General features: G+C 42.0%; 1 non-coding gene across 1 annotated transcript; it reads left to right on the plus strand.

Moving 5' to 3' along the window:
- Positions 1-12,740: 12,740 nt before the first annotated feature.
- trnac-aca (transfer RNA cysteine (anticodon ACA)) lies at positions 12,741-12,813 on the plus strand. Its single transcript has one exon. It is a non-coding gene; the product is annotated as a tRNA-Cys (tRNA).
- Positions 12,814-22,651: the final 9,838 nt, after the last annotated feature.

The raw sequence follows: 22,651 nt of genomic DNA on the forward strand, positions 1-22,651 counted from the left end.
TGTCCTCATACGTCAGTCCTGCCATGCCATGGACCAGTCTGGTAAACCTTTGTTGTGCAGTCTCCGTATGGAGAACATTTTTTCCCAGATCAGGATTCCAAAACTGCACACAACACTCTCCGTTGTGATGTCAACAAGACCCTGCACAATCTCAGCAAGTCTGCCATTCTCCTGTGTTCAAATCCTCTAAGTACAAACGTTAACACACCATTTGCCTTCCTCAGCTGCTTACTTTCAGCGATTTGTGTACAAGAAGACAATATCTCATTTCCTATTTAAGCGTCGTAAATTTATGCTGGTTCTGATCAATTCAGTTGCAGTTTTCCATTGTTAGGCTAACTTTTCTCTCATTCCATGTTTTCTCGCTACTCCCTTTTATAAATAATGGGGTCACACTAACTGACCTCCAAGCCACAGATATTGTTTCAGAGTCGATAGAATATTGAAATATGACAATGAATTCACTCTACGTAGACTCGACACTCTAGTTACAGAACGCCTTCGCTGCATTTAGAGTGACTTTAAGAACACTGGTGTTTGATAAGCAGTTGGTGGAATTTCTTGTCTTTTAATCTCATCAATCTCCTAAACACCATCTCCCTGAAAATATTAATTCCCTTCAGTTCCTCCGTCACTTTTTCTTCCCAGCACTTTAGGAATATTACTTGTGTCGTCATCTGTGATGACAGATCCAACATACATATTTCTTTGGTATGCCATATATTTATACCACATTATTACATCCACTGTTTCTCATTGTAAGGGATTTGTTTTCAACAGCCGTTTCTTTCTCCCTTCGTTTAACTTCAAGAGCTTTAGCAATTCATTATTTGCTTCTCTCAAGCTTACTGTCAAGCGAGATTTCGTTCTGCATTAATTCTTTCTTCATCCTGTGCTGACATCTGAACTGGTCCCAGTCTTAATGCCTGCTGCTACTTTCAGCCACCTCGTAAGCCTCCTTCTTGTGTGCAGTGCTATGCCCTCATGTCCCTAGTTAGCCGTGACATGGCCACATTCCCAATTTTCTTTGTGTCTGACAGGAGAGAGAAGAAGTTGTAGTTCCTGCAAATAATTTTTAAGTACTTGCCATCCCTTTAAATTCTGTTCCCTAATTCATTGTACCCTGCTCACACTTCATACAATGTCATTTCTTCTATTTAGATTGCGGCTCATAAACTCAGTCAGCTCTATCACTCTCCAGCTTAATGAAGACTTCTCTCACTGACTTCTGCACTCTTCCATAAGGGACCCCATACAGACAGATTGTCAATTATTCCTTTTCATATATAAAAATAAAGCTTTGAAATCAAAGTTCACATATTCAAAGGCATGTTGTCTCATTAGAGAGAGAGAGAGAGAGAAAGGGAGAAGAGAGAGAGAGAGAGATCACGCGAGTTGACTGATGGTGCTTTAACCTGAGAGTCGTTGTGCCTCAGGCAAGGCACAGGATTGAGAATGTGGGTACTTCACTCCTCTCTAGCTCGAGGTTAAAGCAGGTATTCGTTACACTCACAACCTAATCTTCCTCATTGTTCTGAAGCCGAGATGAAGTTTGAACTCCTAATCTCCAGACACGAGAACCTCTTTCAGTACACGTCCCAGAGAACATTACAAGGTCGCAGTGTCATCAGAAGTGAGGAAGACCAAATATTCCCACACACTGCGAATCGGCACTTTTCAATTTCACAGAGCCAACGAACCAATCGCTGAGGCTTCTCAAAATGGTAAGGAAACAAAATAAATATCTCAGTCTCATGTTGGTTCATGGAGTGCCGAGGCACCTTCTCCTTCTTTAAGAGGCTGGGACGTTGACTCTGATGTTCGTAGATACATTGTTTGATTCGAAGTATTGAAAGTAATCCTATCACAGATGCCCATGATGTTGATGCTGAACAAAACTGGCCTTCCTGGGAATTGAACCCGGGCCGCAGTGGTAAAAGTGGCAATTCAGAACGACGACACGACCAGGGACGAGTACAGCGTCAGACGAATGTAGAGTGGCAGCTCTCAAACGCGTTGGACGCGTTCTTGGAAGAAACAACTCCTTGACTGTCCTCATTCCTTTTGCCATCCCTTTGCCTTGTATGCCTTAGCAACACAAATACAGACTGAATGCCCCTGAGGGTTGTGTTGATTTCATCGCAATGAGTTGCAGATTTATCCACCACAATAGTGGATAAATTATTTGCTGCTTATCTACTGAAAACTTTCTGCATCATACATTTAGTCTGCACCCCTTGGTATTTGACCGAGAAGAAACGTGTCTTTCAGCCGAAGTTGCGTTAACTCTCATTGTTTTGCACATTTCAATCATGTTTCCTCACAATCTCCGCTTCTCCATTGAGATTAGAATAGGGAAACTGATCGTTTAAAAAAAATCGTTTGCTGAATACTGCATTGTGTCATTTTCCTGAGCCTGATGTTCCAGTGATCTCCGGTACATGTCAGGAAAAAGTTCCAAAATGAGCACTGATCTCACAACAGCAGGATATAAATGGATCGACTGATTGTAAGATCGTAATTGTGAGATTGGGTCACGTTTGTACAAGAACATTGACTGCAGCTGCATAGACAGAACAACGGCAATGCCAGTGCTTGATTGCCAAAAGCCACAGTGAAATTGGAGGATGGACCGAAAGCAGGGTTACTGATCGTGGGATGGGGAGAAATATCCGAGAATGGGTGGGTTTGAATCCTGATACATAGAAAGCAGAGATGTAAAAGGGCCTCATCACCTCGACGAATATTTTCACGATAGAAAAGATTGATTCCATCCTGCATTTGTTAAAGCATGTCTTCCTCTGCATAAAACGGTAACAAATGAGAATACTGTAAGTCAAATTGGAGAGGATCTTTCTGCTGCCACAATGCAAAGCGCTAACCACTGCACGATACCGGCACCACATGGGATAGCATGATGCAAAAAACAGTAAAGATATTGGCAGAGGATATGTTAGGAATAGGACCACATGAACAATAGGAATACTTGACAGACTGTGAGTGAGACATGCAAGCTCATGGTGGGCTGAATGGTTAACCTCGATATCTCCAGAGCCAATGGATATTTTATCACTTAGTGTGTTGAAAGCGAAGATTGATATACTTCTCCAGAAAACTAAAGCGTCAGGCAATAGCGCAGGGAATTGCTGGAATGTATTTCTGCAAAAGAAATGCAGTTTACCATCGGCTACTTTACCAATTTCCTCATTCAAGGAAGTGATCACTGCTGTAGAATATCGTTCCAATTTTCAGACGTGGTACAAGAAACAGTGTGGTGCAGCAGAGAAAACTAAACTGGAAATGTGGATAGGGATGAGCTGGTGGATATGGGTTCAGTAGTGACATCAGTGAGTGTGAAGTATTTCTCTGAAAGTATAGAGTCACTTGAAATGCCAGGGACTGAGAGTTCCAACGTTGCATGAAACGGCTTCTGTTGAGGTGGTATACGTCGCATGAGGCTGGGAGCTGCAAACTCGACTGCAGCAGCTTCCATTGACACGAAACAGGGAGCATTGGGACATCAAGCTGGCATTTCCAACTTTTCCCGGAGCAGCTTCTATTTACATCTGCACAGAGAGAAACGGAGGTTTTTGTTTTTGCTCTCTGAACGTTCTGATTTGACTAAAGCTGCTCTGGGCAGCAAGAGATTTTTTTTTGCTCATTTCATTTTATTCAATTTCTTGTAAACTCGCACAGGTTGTTAAAATGTCTCAAACTTCGAAAATTAGCGGGAATATGATGTTGTGATTAGGCATTAGTTTATCACCTGTAATGGAGCACAATCAGTAAAGTGAATTTGAACTACATCAGATCAGCTGAGATCCCATTGAATAGCTGAGTAGACATAAAGTGAATGGAAGTTTCATGAGGATGAATGTTTTTTCATTACAAAATTTGCCTTTGCACAAAGAGTGGATCATTGAAATGAAGCAGTAAAGGTGGTTATCTTTTCTGTTTATTCATCTTGTGAACATGAGTACGATTGGTCATGTCCGTCTTTAGATCACAACTCTGCAGAATGCCAAACTTAAGCACGCGTGAGCACAATGTCAGAGTGGATAATGCGCTTGATGACGGTGCAGAGATGGCAGTTAAGCTTTCCACTTGGTTCAGGAGCAAGACTGGCAGGCTTCAAACTCACATGCCTGCTCATCTATCGCATTGTTCCAATGCCGAAATAAGGATTGAATTATTAACCTGTTGGAGCAGACATTTCCTACTATTGAATCATGCAAAACTGAGGCCTCTGTCTTCATTCCCCAACACAAATCCACTGCGTCCCAACTGAGTAGAGTGTGTGTGGTCTTGGTAAAGCACAGCAGGACAGGCAGCATTCGAGGAGCAGGAGAATCGACGTTTCAGGCAAGAGCCTTTCATTTGGAAAGAGGCTTGTGCGCCGAGGCGGTAGAAAGACAAATAGGAGAGTGTGAAAGGTGGGTTGAGGTGAAGAAAATGGTGTTAGGTCAGAGAGTAGGGTAGAGTGGATCGGCGAGAAGGAAGATGGACAGATAGGAAAGTTCATGAGAGCGTTGCCAACATGTAACGATCGAACTGGGATATAATGTCGGAGTTGAAATGAGAAATGTATTGAAGTCCACGTTGATGCCGTGTGGTTGAACGGCCCCAATGCGAAAGGTGAAGCCATCTTCCTCCTGGCGTCGGGTGGTAAAAGTATAGCGATGGTGGATGCCCAGAACCTACATGTACTTAGCTGAGTGGGAGGGAGAGTTAAAGTGCTTGGCCACAGGCAGTGATGTCGCTTGGTGTGGGTGTCACGGAGATGTTCTCTGAAGCGCTCTCCAATTAGGAATCCTGTCTCTCCAATGTAAAGGAGACTTCATTGGGAGCAACGGATAGAGTAAATGTCATGTGTGGATTTACAATAAAACTCTGATGGATGTGGAAGAATCATTTGAGTATTTGGACAGAATTAAAGCGAAGGTGTGGTTGGATTTTGCAAATCCTATGATGGAATGGCAAGGTGCCTGGATTCGGCGCTTCCACCATTGTGATTTGGGTTCATTTTCTGGTCAGGGAATAACGATTTATTGTTCCTCGCAGGGAAAACAACAGAAGCAGAGCATCTCTGATAGCGATTGCATTTCACACGCATTTGCATGTGACTTGCAATTTTGATGCAGGACCGCACAGTGGCTCACTGGTTATCCCTACTGCCTTACAGACCCAGAGGCCTACTTTGACTCCAACTCGGTCGACTGTAGGTAAGGTGACCAATTCAGGAGCGAATGGAGAGTCATAGGCTAGGTAATTGTTTTTGGAGGGCTATTCTCTGGAGGGTCGGTGTGGATTTGTTGCACTAAATGGCCGACTTCTGAACTTGTGCAGCATGGAAACAGACCCTTTCTTCTAACCCGTCCATGCAGCCCAGATATCCCAAACCAATCCTGAACCACAGGAGATCCAATATTCTGAGGGTGGTGATGGGAGGGGGGTAATTTTCTATGCTCTTCAGGAGGCTTTACGCGAACTCAGCTGCACAATGGGAACATGCATTGCAGCTCAGTTTTACAGGAGGTTTTGAGCAATGAGGACAAAGCTAGGTTTGCGAGAGGGTACTGGCAAGGATGAAGATGGTTCCAAGTGTGTTTACTTCATCGCCAGGAGCATCTGGAATAAGGTAGATGAACTTAGAGCATGGGTTGTTAACTGGGAGTTTGACGTTGTGGCCATTTCAGAGAGATGAATGGAGTAGTGAAAGGACTGGGGGTTCCGAGTGCCGCAGTTTCGATTTTTCAGTAAGAACAAGGAAGGTGACTAAGGAGGGCGAGGTGTGGCATGATTAGCCAAGGACAGTATTACGGGAGTGAAAAGAATATTTGATGAGCACTCTACGGAGTCTACTATGCTAGAAAGTTCTGATAGTGGACTCAGGAAAGGAGAGGTCACTGTGAATGGAGTTTTCAATAGCCCACTGAAACATTCCAGAGATGTAGTGGAAAAGATTGCAAAGATGATTCTGTAGAGGAGCGAAAATAACGGGTAGTTGTTATGGGGAATTTTAACTTTACCAATAATGATTGGAAAGTTTATAATTTGAGTAAGTCTGATCGGTAAGTTTTTGTCCAATGTGTGCAGGAGGATTTCCTGACATAGCATATAGTCAGGCCAACAAGAAGCAAAGCCACATTGGAATTGGTACAGGGTAATGTCCCAATCTGTTCGACGTGGAGGGAAGTGAGCACTTTGGTGATCGGAATAGGTGTACCTATTCATCTGTGTCACAATTGAAAAAAGGCAATGCTGTCGAGGAGAATATTGTGATATAACCTATTAGAATACACGAAATTAATGTTCGTAAGGAGTTTGTGTTGGCAATTCTTGAAAGTGTGAAAAAAGATCTGTCCGTTGGGCTTGATGGGATGTATCCTAGGATTCTCTGGGAATCATGGGTGGAGACATTTAACTGTGGACTTTGTGTCATCGGCGTCTCTGTGATTAGTGCGAGAAGACTCAAAATTAGTAAATATTGACCCCTTCTCCAAGAAAAGGAGGAGAACTTTTATAATTGCAGAACATTGAGCCTCAGTTTCGTTGTAGATAAAGTGTTGGATAAAGTTATGAGAGATGGGATTTATGATCATCTAATAAGGAAAAAGTTGATTCGGGAGAGTCAATTCGATTTTGTGAAGAGTAGTTTGTGCTTCACGAACCTGATTGAGCTCTTTGAGAATTTGAGCTATTAGGTGGATGAGAGTGAAGCGATTAAAATGGTGGATATAGTTTTCACTTAGGCATTGATAATATTCCCCACGGTAGGCTACTGTATAAAAAACATAGGCGTATGATTGAAGGTTTTTTTGTTGGTTTGGATCAGAAACTGGCTAGCTGAAAGAAGACAGAATGGATAGTTGATGGGAAATATTCGTTCTGGATTTCAGAAACTAGTGGTTTCGCAGAAGGTTTTTTTTTCGGTCCACTGCTGTTTGTCATTTTTATAAATAACCTGGATTAGGGCGTGGAATGATGGGTCAGTAAATTTCCCGATAACACGAAGCTCAATGGAGTTCTCAACAGTGCCAAATGTTTCTGAAGGTTGCAGTGGGACATGAATAACCTGCAGAGGTAAGCTCAGAGGTGTCAAAAAGAAATTAATGTGGGAAAATGTGAGGTCATTCACTTTGGAAGCAACAATAAGAAAAAAGATTTCTGGGCTCAAAGTAATATTCTTGGAAGTTAAGCTGAACAGAGAGACCTCGGCGCTACTATGCAAAAAACGCTGCAAGTTAGCACCCGTGTTGACAGGTTTTTTTGGAATGAGCACGGAATGATTGATTTATTGGGAGAGAGGTTGAGTTTCAGAGCCATTAGGTCATGTTGCACTCCAAAATTCTCTGGTGGCCGCAATTGTGGAATTGCATACAGTTCTGATCGTCACATCATCGGACGGATGTGCATTCATTGGCAAGGGTGCAGAGGAGATGAACTGCTGTGCTGACTTTTTTGGAGGGAAAGTCTTACGAGGAAAGACTGAGCGACCTGGGGCTGTTTATGACAGAGAGAAGAAGTTTGAGAGATGATTTAACAGATCCATACAAGATGATCAGATGCTTGCTTAAGGTGGACAGTGAAGGACATTTTTTTTTACAAATGGTGATGGTTGGCACAAGGGCACACAGCTTTAAATTGCGGCTGATAGATGCCGAGGCATGTTCTATTCTCAGTGAGTAGAAAAGGTGCAGAACGCCTAGGATTCAACAGTCGGAGATGCATTAACTTTTAGGGCTTTTCAATGATCGGGGATAATCTTTTGAGCCATAATTATAAAATGTCTTTCGGTTTGACATTTGATTAGGATCGCGTTGGGTGTACCATCAAGGGCCAAAGAGCCTTTATTGTACAGTAATATTCGGTCCTCGAGCTGTTCTCAGCCTGATGTTGCAATCATCCTGGCCAATATCAGTGAAATGAGCGCCTGGCGTGGATCAATCTCTCAATTTCGGCAGCTCAGACACCTCCAGTCTGCTATAGAAGCACGGCAACCTGATCAATTTCCCCAATGGAGCTGACATCAGAGGACGTTCAACGACTCCTGTTCTTATCACAGAGGCCAGAAATTCAATTACTCAATTTTTTGCTGTGGATCTGAATTGAAACACACATCAGAGATGATTGTACTGATTATTGACCATCCATTATGTCACATCAGGTTCAGGAAAAGGACAGAGAAAAACGTGGTGAAAAAAGATGTGATTGAATATACTGCTGGATTAGTGGTGCTGGAAGAGCACAGCAGTTCAGGCAGCATCCAGGGAGCAGCGAAATCGACGTTTCGGGCAAAAGCGCTTCATCAGGAATAAAGGCAGAGAGCCTGAAGCGTGGAGAGCTAAGCTAGAGGATGGCGGGGGCGGGGTGGGGGGTGGGTGGTGAGAAAATGGCATAGAGTACAATAGGTGAATGGGGGAGGGGTTACTGAATATAAGTTTACCGTGGCTTCCTGCGTTGATCACGGGCAATTTTTGGTCACTACTGTACTGGGATTTTCCTTCCATCAGTTTCAATTCGTCACAGAATTCAATTCACTGACACTGCACCAAGTTCCTTTGGAAAGTTCATATGACACATTGACCAACATTGCACACAACGTCAATAATCTTCAGAATTACGACATCCAAGAGCACGTGGCATGGTTTGTATAAATAGTATACAAAGCGCAATGCTATGCAAGACCTAATTGAATTCAAGTTTAGATTAGATTACATTCCCTACAGTGTTGAAGCAGGCCCTTCGGCCCAACCCATCCAGACCCATTTCCCTTTGACAGATGCACCAAATCCTACGGGAAATTTAGCATGACCAACTGAAATGACCTGTATATCTTAGTATAAAGGGAGGAAACCGGAGTACCCAAAGCAAACCCACGCAGTCACAGGGAGAACGTGCAAAATCCACACAGTCAGTTGCCCAAGACTGTGAGGCAGCAATGCTAATCAATGAACCACTATGCCATTACAGTGCAAAGTAGCAAGAATCCAGAGTAATATTCAAAATGTCAGATATTCACATTCATTACCTTGGTCAGAATTCCAGCCTTGCAAGGGCGAGCCTGCCCCTGAATCCCCAGAATCCACGGGGACGCCTGTTCCATTGGTCCACCTGGAAGCCTCTGTTCAGCCTGACAGAGCAATCAGAAATCTCTACTTTCTGATCTGAAGCTGCGACAGTATTTGTCTAATCCTGCTGTGAGAGCAGCGAGGTACACGTGAGACCTTAATATTTCTTGATGTAGATTCACGTTGCCCTCATTATGTTAGTGTTTAAAGACCTGGGCCAGAAACAGCCCAGTCAGGACGGAACATGAGGAGGCCATTCTTCACACCGCTCCTGCCCCGCCCCGCCATTCGATATCATCATGGCTGAGCCAGTATGTTAATGTTTTTTTTAAGCCTATCAACATCATCGTGTTTCCTACTGGCTAACAGATATAATAATCGAGCTCTATCTTCAATAGACATCGAAATTGTTCATTTGTGCGAATAAAGAAGGTCCGTTTCAAGGCATTTGGGTTCCTGCTCCAGTATTGCAGGTTTTGAAAAGGAGCAGCCGAGTCTGGTCTGATCACATATCAAACCAAGAACTAAACCACGATTCTGCTGAGATGCATATCGATGATCTTGGAATGTCAACTTCAGCAATCACGAGGAAATCCAACAGGCTTTCTCTTGCGCCACAGAGCCGCGCAAGCAGGCATTTTTAAGCACACAGGTTAGCCTTTGTCTCGGGACTCCCATCTCACGTAGGTCTGCCTTCGTCACACTTTCCAGTACCAGGTGCTTATCCAAGTGTGCTCTGGCTATCCAAGTGTTTGACTACACACTGCTGAAATATTCTACTGACATGTAGCTATGCCACACTTTCAGATAGTGAGGTCCAGACAAATGCCACTGTCTGTTTGAAATTATTTATTCTAAATTTCCGCTTAATCGCTTGTCTCTTGCTTTTAAGCTATGCTACTGCGTATTATTACTTCCCAAAACATGCTTATTTCTGCCACACATATCTCTCTTCTTCATAATATGTGCACGTTAATCAGTTTCTCACACAGCCTTCTCTGCACTTGGATAAACAGCCCCAGGCTGGCTCGTCTACCTTTGCAGTGGAAATGTTCCAGCCCTTTGTCATTCTTATCATCTCCTCAGAACATCTTCTCCTGGAATCAGTCTCTTCCTGCAACCTTCAATGGAAAAACTTCTCTGAAGAAAAGACAAAATGTCTCAACAAACCTCAACAGCTCTTTTACATCTATATAGAGAAAGGAGAGTTAATGTTTCGAGTCCAATGATCCGTTTTTGAAACTAATGGGACATGCGGGTGCGAAAAGAATGTGAAAGAAGGCGGACGGGTTGAAATGATTGAATTCGATGCTGGGTCCTGAAGACTGCATAATCTGTAAGCAGAAAACGAGGTGCCGTTCTTCCAGCTTGTGCTGTGCCTTGAAGGAGCACAGCAGCAGAACAGAGTCTGAAATAGTGCCTTTGGAACACCGTGTAATATTGAAGTCACAGTAGACTGGAAGATCAAGATAATTTTTGTTGATTCCATACAGAACGTCAGTGATCTCAGCTTTGTCACTGACTCTGTTTTTCTCTCCCCATTGTGCAGTAGTAAAATTCAGAGGAGGAAATACAGTTGCCTGGATTGAAAGTCGTGCTGACCAATCACTAAAAACAGTGTCTGGAAAGTCACACAGTGAGGAGAGGTATGGTAACCCAGCAGGTCATCTAGCTTAAACATTAGAACGTTACAGTGCAGTTGGTCCTTCGGTCCTCGATCTTGCACTGACCTGTGAAAAAAATGTGATGCCCATCTAACCTTCATCGTTACATTATTATCCATATATATGTCCAATTCACATTCAGTGAGTCTACGATTGTTGCAGGCAGGCTGATCCACGCCCGTACTACTCTCCGTGTGAAGAAATTAGCACAGTTATCTGTCCTAAATCAATCGGCATTCAATTTAATGCTGTAGCTCCTCGTGTTGGCCTTCGCTATCTGAGGAAAGAGGCTCTCACTCTTCACTCTATTTGACCTTCTGATAATCATATAAATCTTGATTAAGTCACCTGCCAACCTTCTTCTCTCCAACGAAAACAACCTCAGTCTCCTCAGACTTTGCCCGTAAGACTTTCGATTCACACCTGTCACCATCCCAGTAAACCTCCTTTGAACCCTTTCCAGAGATTTCATCTTTTTCCAAAATTCAGTGACCAGAGCTGCATGCAATACTTGTTGGTGCCCTACCAGGTGGTAAAGCCGCAACTTCTGTGATTTTATGGAGTGGTGTTGTCTGGGCAATTGTTGGGATGCAAGGAATACTGGTCCAGAGGGTCGCGACAGAAAATGTCCTGCATTTTGCTCGCAAGTTGTGGAGTTCAGTGGGATGGAATATTGGTGAAAGTGGAAAAGAATGTATACCTTCCACGGCTTCCTGTCACCAGTGAGCATATCCAAGTCACATTCAGACATTCAGACATATTTCCTCATCTTTAAAAGGTATGCACACTTTCAGTTTGCCAGGCGACAGTTTTGTAAATTAATTCAGTACTGACAGGATTACCGTTTGAACCTGTGTGACAGATGTTGCAAACGGTCATACCAGACAAAATGAGGTACCACGTGAAAAACAAATGTGTTTCATTCAGGAAAGGTAAAATAGAATTGTTCATATAGAATTGTTCATAGAAAACTGTGGTGAACTGTCTGCTGATTTTTTTAGATGGGGGAAGAAGATGTCCGCATGAGCACCACTCTCATGCTGACTCTGATCTCCAGGATCTGCAGCCCTCACTTTCACCTGCGGGAAAGGGAACAGAGTCATCATTAACAAGCGTGTTTTGAACTGGAAGAATTTTTCAAGCGAAGTTTGATTGAGCGTTGGGATGTGAAAGTTCTGGATAGATTAGTTGAGCCCAACAGCATTCTATGATTGCTCAGAGCCCCCAGCGCGCCCATGAGTTTCTCTGATTGGTTGGAGCACCAATGCCTACAGCTTGGTCATGTAGAACTGCCTCTTCTACGCTGTTGGGCATTATACATTAGCAGTTCGGATGGGTCCTGCAGCATGCACAGGGTTAACATGATTGGAGAGCATACTTGTGGCGAGTGATCATTCGAACGAAATGTTGTCGTCTTCAATCGATAGTTGGTGAGTGAGGGCGAAAGGGGAGGGAAGCACCAGGTAGAGTCCAGTTAGAGGTTTCATGTTTGGTCATTATATGACTCTGGACACAAACACAGTGGCTCTGGGCTCGCCAATTAAGCCAAAGACAGCCTGAGTCTCCTTCCCAGAAACAGACCCCAGTCAGCCGCCGCTATTCCTGGTTCAGTTTATCTTGTTTTAATTTATCAGGTCACTGTTGGTTTATCTATCTTTAGTGTGAACAGAGATGAACATAAATGATATTGTTTGAAAACATTGTTGTGGTCCAGGAGGATGTGGTGTTTTTGGGAAGCGTTTGGCTGTGTATTAGTGATTTGGATTGATGGGAAAGTGTACCCCATGAACACCTCTGTCCCTTACCTTGCTATAAATGTTTCAGATACGAAAATAATGGACATCCGTGTCCTTTGTTTGGAACAAAATCCTGCTTTGAAAGGTGGTGAAGATTGGACTGAAGCAGTGACAGTGATTATCTTTGTTGCTTGTTCAATTCGTGCACATCACTGCTATTAATCATGTCCGTGCTAACATCACGGCTCTTATACAGTGGCCTGTTCAGCGGACTAGTGGCGCAATGGATAACGCGCCTGACTACAGATCAGGAGACTGTAGGTTCGAGTCCTACCTGGCTCGGAGGAAATGTAGGCATTTATTACGCAATTGAAAACTGATTTCTCTTCAGCCGAAATAAGGCGTGAGTTTTTAATCTGCAGGAATAAGAATGCCTTCATTAAATGTCCACGAGAACCTGAGGGTCAATGTTGCAGCGTCATCAGATGAGGGAAGCCGAATAGTCGCACACGTTGGTCATGGGGACCTTTCCATTTCGCAAAGACACCGATTGCATCACTGTTGCTCGCGGGAATGCTCGGTTTTGAGCATTTTTTTGAAACTCCTTGGCCCATGCATTCAGAGAAGAATGGAAAGTTCAATGTCCAACTAATCTTTATAGAGAGTCAGTTCCAGAGTCTTACACCTGCAGACTGATAAAGTTTTCCGACAAATCTATTCAAAGCTTTCTGCATCTTGTCTGAAATCTACAAACCCTGGTGATCGATCAAGAGCAACTGTTTCCTTCAATCTGTAATTCCATGCTCCTCATTATTTAATACACGTCAATCATGTCTCCTCACAATCAGCTCTGCTCTGAGAAAAATAACTCCCGTTTTGCCGAGGCCAGACCACTAAAAACATTCTTATGCAGGAAATTCAGAGTGTAACGTCGCTGTTTGCTTTGGTGAGTGTGTAGTAAGATTTACTTATAATACTTTAGATAGGTTGACTTCCAGTTTTTAAAACAGAGAGATAATTATTCACAAAACTAAGGAATGAAAGACAATGAACAGAATATAATATACCCACAGATCTTAGCTATCTAAAGTAGACTTACTTATGCTTTTCAAAAAAATACACAACAGTCCTGATAATTAAACCCCATATACACAGAATACAAATGAAACTGGTTTACAGGTCGATATTAGACGGGCAGAAGATGAGAGACATTCACATCACTGACATATTGAACAACCTTCGTGTAATTATGTGTGGCTGATACTTTGGCAATCGTAATCAAAATATTTAGGCTGTCAAATAAATTTTGAAATTCTTGTGTTCGCTGAGGTTTCTTGCCTGTTTTGAGCAATTCGGTGAGTTGAGCAGTCCCACTTCTAACAGTCAGCACAAACTTTCAGAAAAAGTCACTCAATCTGGTAAACCGTCATACTGCTCTTTTCGTCAACAATATATAAAAATACCAAGTAACTTTCTTTTTCACATCCCATGGGGCTATTTGTCCGTGGTCAACGACATAGCCCAGGAAGGTGACTGGCTTTGGCAGATATACTTTCAGTTAGGTTTACAAATCAGTTTGACTTCCGTATTCGATCAAACAAGCCCGAGAAATTCTGTAAGTATTCAATCCGTGAGAGACTGAATGTCCCAGGCACACCACACACCAAACTGTTGTGTATCCAGCAATTACCTTGTCCGTTAACCTCTGAAATATGAGTGAATCTCTTTTTGCACAAACGTCATTACTTTAAATTTCTGCAGTCCAGTTGGCGTTACAAAATTGCCTTTGATCTTTCCGACAAAGTTTACTGTCAGTAACCTTTGAGGAAGTCTAACTTGGAAATGTAAGTTGCTCGTCCAATCTCTTCCACATAGTCCTCCAACTGCAGATGCGTAGATGCACCAGTCTTTCTGACAACATTGACTTTGTGATAGTCCACACATAACTTTTGGGTCTTACCTGGCTTTGGCACCATGATGATGGGTGAACTCCATTCATTGAAACACACTTTGGTTCTGCCATCTTGGAACATACGTAACATCTCCTTATAAACTTGCACCAACTTTATAGGGTTATGCCTGCAAGGATGTTACAAAATCAGAACAGCAACTCCTATATTTACATCATCTACAAATAGGTTATTAATTCCCAGTTTATTTCAGCATGCAAGAGTAATAACTCTTACGATTTTCTTCTGGAAGAGAACTGAATAACTTTACCAATATTGGATAACTTTTGCTTTGTCCAATTTTATAGCAGGAACGTCCAATGCAGAATTCCCTGAAATTGGTTCTTCCCAGTGTGTTGTAGTCAATAACACATTCTCCCCTTGCGTTCGTTCTCTGCCAAAATACCATTAGCGCATATTCCCATCACACATTCTGTGAGATTCCTTCATGTCAGGAGTTCCTATCAAGTAGCTAACCTCACTCGATTTCCTCTTAATTTGATAGTCTATGAAACCTTGCTTTAAAGTTTCACCAATTAATGAAATTTAAATAAATACATTATTCAGTGGCAAAATTCTGATTTTTTTGTTTCTGAAACACTTCCTGCTTCACCATTTGCTGTGATAATTTTAAGTGCTTTCTTGACAACTCTCCAACATTATTTAGTCCAACTCTAAAATTTGACACATCGTCCAAATGCGTGGTCTCTGTAACCTGACTTATTAATATTTCCGTATTAAATTTTAATGGTCCTCCTTCTTTATGCCCCAAATTGGTCTCAGATTATCTTAGTTTTGTTGATTCTTTCGATATATCTCAGATCGCAAACAGCACTGACGCAACTCCCTTAAGGAAATAATCTGGCTACTCCGAACCATAAAACCTCAACATAGTCTTTAATAATTGACGTCGCCTTTCCAGTGCATCATGTGATTCTGAATGGTACAGAGTGGATTTGATTCGTTTTAATCCGAAGCTGTCTATATACTCCCTGGAAAGTTGGATGTGAAGTTTGACCCTTGATCTAATTGTATCTCTGATAGTAGTCTTTATTTAGTTTTTTTGAAAAAAACCGTAATTTGTCCTCAATCCTTTTAGCTGTCATCTTGCAGAATTGAACAGCATTTGGAAATCTCGTCAATACATCCATTTATGTTAATTAATACTTATTCCCATCTTTTATTGGATGTAGGGAACCTCCACAATGCATCAAGACAATTAAGACGGATTCCTTGAACGCTGCAGCAGGTATTAAAGGTGCAGGCTTTATTATTTCCCATAGTTTGAAATGTATGACACGTCAGGAAAAATTCAACTACATTCATCTGCAATCCAGGCCAGTAAAAATGTCTTTGTATTTTAGCCTCCGTTTTCCTCACGCCTAAGTGACATCCAATGTTTTGGCACACGGGGCACTCGCAGCACCACTTTTCTGTACCCTACTGGCAAAAAAAAAATTCTGCCCTTTTCTCACATGCTTGAATATATATTGGTCTCCATTTCCTCCTTAACATATCATTTGCTAAGTAATATCACACAGGGATGCATTCACTCTCCTTCCGAATATATGTCTTCTGATCCAAGTGTTATAAATTTTCATCTTTCTGCTGTAACTCAGTAGCATTGCTGAACTGAATATACTTGCATTTTTAACGTTTGTCCCCTGCTGTGTCCCACTTACTTGATATTAAAAACATTGTAATCTTGATGCATTGTGTAGATTCCCTACATTCAATAAAAGATGGGAATGAGTACTAATTAACATAAATGGATGCAATCATTTTTCAGCTTCCTAATCCGTGCCTTTTGATTTCTCCTCCTTTCGATTGTGACTCTGTGATCACGTAAAGACACAATCTGGGAAAATTCCTTTATCAACGTCCTGCATTGCTACTCTTGCCTGCAGCTCGACTGGCTTTTCAACTGGAGTATGGAGCAGGCTAACCGGTGATTGAGCTATATCATTTGCAAGCACAAAGTGTATTCTTGGAGCTGTGAGTTTGTCCAGAACTCCCACTACAAACTCCCCACTATTTTCTGCCCACTCTAGCTTCACTGTACATCACTGAGCAATGTTTCGTCCCACCATGAATTCCTGTACACATAGTTCTTCAGGAGTACATATTTCCCCATCCTTCTGCATCACAGACTGAGACGATCCTGTGTCCCTAAATACTGTTACCTCTCTATTTGCTACTCCTCGCCAAGGTAAATAACCTTTAACTTTGCAGGTATATTTTTCAAGCAGACATGGCACTTCCCCCTTACCAACCTCTGATCGGTTTGTGCACTCTGATGAAGCTTTCCAGCCTCCACTGTACTTTCTATAACCATGCCAACAAAACATCCAGGCTTGTTTTGTTTTCCTCCATTTGATTTTACATTGCTTTCCATAGTTCTCCAATACTGATTTCATGTGGCCTACTTTATTGCAATGAAAACCTCAGATCTTGTTCCCTTCATGGTTTTCCTATATATCCTGTGATAAGTTATCCTCATGATCTTCACAGAGATTTAACTTTCCCTTTCCACGTGAGGATTTCTCTTTGCCCAATTTCTATCCCTCAGGCTTAAAATGATTCTGGAAGCCCATCCTTGTTTTATGGATCAGTTCATTACAATCAGCCATTTCAAGCTGCTCTCTTTGTCATTTTAACAATATGCTCTTCCAGTGTAATCTTATTTTCAGCATTTATCTCCAGCGTTTTAATGTGAATTCCTTTAGTAATTGCCAATTTCTGAAGTTCAGTCTCTGCCTCCCTTTCTCTCTGCTCTTCTGCTCTCTCTTCCTCGAATCTTACCTGAAACTGTTTGAAATCTGGTCTCTTTTCCTTATCTCTCACGTCTAACTCAAGCTGCTTCATATTCAATTAACATTTAAACATCTCTGCAAATTCTCATGAATTTTCCAGCTGGGTGAAATGCTGAGCTACGGCGGGGAGTGACCTCTCCTTTACTCACAGAAAGAGGCAAATACAAACCCAGCAATTTTGGTTATTCCAGAAGCCTGGCCTGAATCAGTTTTTTGGAAAAATGCCAACTTTTCATCGTCCATAGTCAAACAACCCTTTGTACCTAAATGAGACATGCTTTCCCAAGAACTGTCCACGACAATCCAAATCAACATCCGAAATGAAGTAGCAGGCACATATCGGTTGCTCTTTTAATCAATCAACTGTCTTCCAATTTGTTACGAGCTAGGCTAAATCATTCAAAAAGTTATTAAACAGACAACCCAGATCGTAACCTTATGTTCTTTTTCGTTAAGTGTACAGTGATAATTACCCAATTAGTTAATTATAAAAATTCACAAAATCACGAATTGAAAAACAAAAAAATATATATAGAATACCCACAGAACTTAGTCCTTCCAAAATAGACTGAATTATGTCGTTCTGAAAGTACACAACATTCCGTAAAAAAGCACCTTAAACACAGTGAAAATGAAACAGAAGCGTACGTTTAAAAATTAGAACAGCAGAAGGAGAGAAGTTATTAATTCGTGCACCACTGCTGCAGGATCTAAAAACTGGAATTCAGCATTCCAGAATGACCACTCTTTTACCATTATACAGTTCATTTCTAAAACATAGAGTCTTTAGCCTCAAGCCTCAGCTGTTGATGGAGAAAAAGAAGGCCTCACAGCGAAGAATTACATCACTATAACACTTCATCTGATTCGGAGCCTGAACTGATTTACAATGCCTTTGATAAAAAAAAGTCAAGACACATAATCCTTGAAGAAAACTACAGCTCGTTGTTTATTTTTAAAAAGAGAGCATCTTTGTGACAGCGCAGTCTGTCCAAACAATCTTCAAAAGTGAAATTCTACGAACAGACAATGTCCCGGTAAATTTGGTCTGCACAGTTTCCAGTGCTATCACATCCCTGCCATAATGATAATTGCAGAAAGAAACTCAATACTCCATCTGGAACCGATTGAGCAAATGAACTTAACAACTTAGAAATGCACAGAAACTGCACTTTTTCAATAATGTGACTTTTACACAATACTGCGCCGTGGAGAAAGTGAGAACTGCGGATGCCAGAATTCAGAGTCGATAGTGTGGCGATGGAAAACACAGTTGCTCAGGCAGCATGCGAGGAGCGGGAGAATTGCAGTTTCGGACATAAACACCTCATCAGGAATCAGGTTTGTGGCCGTGGGGACTGAGAGATAAATGGGTGGTTTGGGAATTTGGGGGCGTGAGAGCTGAGAAAGTGATGAGCAAATGAACGTGGAAAATAAGATACGAGTTCTGACAGGAGGTGGAACGGGTAGGTTGGAAAGGTGATGTGGAGAACATAAGGGCAATGCTGAGTTGGAGTCATGAAACTAGAATAATGTGAGCGAAGGGTGATTGAGGAAATGGTGATCCCATGTGGCATCAAGGTCCCAAGCGGAAGATGAGGCCTTCTTCTTTCAGGCGTCAGGTGTTTAGAGAATGTCAATGAAGGAGGCGCAGGACCTGCATGTGCTTGGCAGATTGGGAGGTAGAGAATGATTTACATCAGTGATTAGCTTCCAAATGCATATCCAAACTATCATTACAAACATGTTGTTACATCTCAGGAACAGTATCTGACACTACCCCCATCTAAGTAGAAGGCGAGGATTGCAGATGCGAGAGATTGTAGTCAGGAGGATAGAGCGAGAAAGCACACTGGTTAGGCAACATCCGAGGACCAGGAATGTCAATGTTTCGAACATACCTAGCGAAGAACCTATGCTCGACAATCGATTTTCCTACTCCATGGATGCTGCCTTACCATGGGTACTTTTCAAGATCCACGCTTTTAACTCGACACCACCTCCACTCAACTGCTTTAGAAAATTAAGATGCACCTGTCACCACTCAGTTGGTTCTTCTGCCGCATGCGAGAAAAACGGCAACATTCTTTTCCCCATAAATATCAGGTCATTCAGATCACTAAAGAGCAGAAAACTGCAGAGGCTGAATATCTGAGGGAAAACAATTGTTGTAGAATTCTGCATTCTCTCAGTGCAACTGAATGTTTGAATATAAAGTTTGTAAAGGAAAAGAGAAATCTTCAGTTTAATAACTGCTACATTCTGTTTCTCAAAGGAAAAACGAGTTTCATCAACTGGAATGTTTCAATCAGGCAATGCATGCTCACCCTGTCAGGTTCTGGGAGGAATGGTGGAATAGATATTGGCTTCGCCATTGCTGAACAGATGAAAACTATTAATTTGACTTCCGAAACAGTTGATGCTCCTGCAGAAAAGTCAATGTGACTCATATCCCAGTACAGCCATTTCGGTGTGTATTTCAGAGTCCTGCAATATCACATTTAATTGAAAAGATTTTTATTGATTGTTCCTTATAAATACGGCATTCTCCATTTCAGAGTTCATTGGACAATATTTTACCCACTCACTTATTCAACGGTACATCACTCAATTTTAATACCCCTAATGTTCTATTCACGACTTTTCTGCCAAATTGCTTTCACGAAGAAATTGCTTATTTTTAAAACCAAAGACTGAGCTTAACCAATGCCTGTTGGAAATCAACCATCATTCTGTCAATCTCTATCCGTTGTTTAGTGTGTCTCAGTGCCTGTCACCTAAATCCTGTGCCCTCTAGTTTTGAACTTCAACATATTGCGCAAATGATTGAGGCCAGTTGTCGATCCATGCCCCTCATGATTTCATAAACGATGAGAACGTGACACGCTGGCTGGAACATTCCAGCGAAAAAGCCCCTGCTGACCCCATCTCCATTCTTATCTGAAGCCCTCGGCTCCCCCCAACATCCTTGTAAATCAAGTGTGCACAGTTTCAATTTTCACAAAATCCTTCCTGTACAAGTTGACCATAATTGTAAACAGTATTCTAAATGTGATCTCACCAATGCTCCATATCGCCACAACATGACCTTCCAACTTAGATAATCGACTTTCTGACTAATAACGAAAAGCGTGCCAAATACTTCCTTCACCACATTGTCTCCTTGTGGCACCACTTTATCTGCTTTTATAAATTTTGCCTTGACTGATAAAGTTGTGATTGTCACTATGTTCTGCTGCCTTCACGGATATGTTGACCAACATGCAAAGACTCTCTGTTCCTGTGGGTTTCCTCGTGTCCTGTCAATCAGTGAGTAATCAGTTGATGTGTTACTTCCAATGTGCATCACCTCATGTTTTTCATGGTTAGTTTCAACATCGCCTCTCTGAATGTGACATTTGATAAATCCATTTCTGTGCTCCTCCATCCTAAAAGGATCTTCCTCACTATTAACAACTTTGCTAATATTCGTATCATCGACAACTCTGCTTATCAATTCCTCCTAACTTGTTCTACATTCTTCACACACATTCACAAACGACATGGGACCCAGCATTCATCCTTGTGTTACATCATTGAATACCAGTTCCAGTCACAAGAAACAGCCTTCTATCACCATCCTGTGTCTCTACCACCACCAATTATGTTTGTATCCAACTGCCAGGGAACCTAAAATCCCTTTTCACTTGTATCCTCCTACCAATCTTCAGAGTGGTGTCGTGTTGAAGGCTATGTTGGAATCCACACAAATAACATCAACTTCACTACCCTCATTCAAAAAGAAAATCTGATCACTTGCCAATAAATTGTATTTAATCCAATCTGTTAGGTATGACATTCTGTAACAAAACCATGATGACTCGCCCTGATGAAACCTTGCCTGGTGAAGTGGCAGTTAACTCTTTCCTTCAAGGTTTGCTCCAAAAGGTTCACTTCAATTGATGTGAGACTCACTGCTGTGTTATTCTCTGGTTTATCTCTCCCAATCTTGCGTTAGTCCAGTCCACTACAAACCCAAAGATGAAAGTAAACCATTGCTCAGCACACCTGCAATTTCCTCCCTTGTCACAGAGAGGAACATAAGATACAAGTTCATCCTGAATTGGGAATATGCCCATTTCAATGCAGAAAACCGCGAAAGCTTCCTCATTCCCTATATCAAACTGCTTAAGAACTTTTCCATCCCTCCTCCTGCATTCTGCCCGTATATCTTGCCACAAGAGGACTGTTTGCTCGCTGAACAAGTAAAGTGATTCAGTCAGTTATTCGATTTGCAGGCACGACTGTGCTGTAACTCTGGAGGATGATCATTCAGATATTTTAGCTTGAAAACGCTGTATTAAGCATTTGTGGTTATGAAATATTTGCTTTGATAGCCACCAAGCTATTACAGTGAGAAATGGTTTGAATTTTCTCCAACTGAAAGACATTTACTTAATTCCAGCTCCTGTGGAGATTCCTATCTGTTCACATCTGACATGACGGAGATGTTGCTCTCTTGTTGTTTGTCTTATCTAGAACAGAGCTGCGGCACAAATCCCAAACACATGATTTCTATTTTCATTGACCTACGAAGTCGATGCCAGTGGCAAACATTGTAATGGCATTCATCAACAAGAGAAACTTTCAGGATGAAAACAGTTCTATCTTATGCGCAGCGGGTCATTACAGAAGCACAGTATCAAGCTTCCTCAGGGGCAAGACGAAAAGATGCTGAAAAGAGAAATCGAAGTTTACATTTTTGGTCCAGTGACCCCGTCCTTGGCACTGATGATTTCCAGGAAAACCTCTGTCTATATGCAGAAGATAAGTGGGGGCACAGTAATTAGGAGGAAACGAGATGTCGGCATAGAGCCGAAAGAGAGAGACGAGCAGTTGGGTATAGGAATTGATAATGATCTGTTGGAGCATTAACAACTGCTCACAGAGACTGTTTATGACTAACCAAAGGTAGTGTGTGACTAGACTCGGTGAGTGTGTCGGGGGCCAACATATGGGAAACTCCAGGCCTCTAAAATGACTGAAATTGATCTGGAGGGTCGTGGGTTCCTCAAGCAGAAAATGGTCTGCTGCTTATTCAGCATGCGCTAAGCTATGGTGCAACACTGAAGTAAGATGAGATAGAGACGTTCGCTAGGAAACATGGTTCTGTGCTAAAGGAGCAGTGAACCGGAAGCTAAGGGACACTTTTGGCGATAGAACTTGGCATTCTGCAAAACACTTCCTTTCCCAAGGTAGTGGCGACCACAATATGAACTGTAGACTAGATTGTACGAAGTGTAGGGAAAGTATTGCTTCACCTGGAAGGTGTATTTGAGCACTTGTATACTAAGCATGGAGGTCAGAAATGGACAAGGGAGGAGAAGCAAGAAGCAAGGATACCGTGGAAGATATTATTATAGATGTTTTTTAATCAAT

Source organism: Hemiscyllium ocellatum, unplaced genomic scaffold, assembly GCF_020745735.1.
Source record: "Hemiscyllium ocellatum isolate sHemOce1 unplaced genomic scaffold, sHemOce1.pat.X.cur. scaffold_234_pat_ctg1, whole genome shotgun sequence".
NCBI lineage: Eukaryota > Metazoa > Chordata > Chondrichthyes > Orectolobiformes > Hemiscylliidae > Hemiscyllium > Hemiscyllium ocellatum.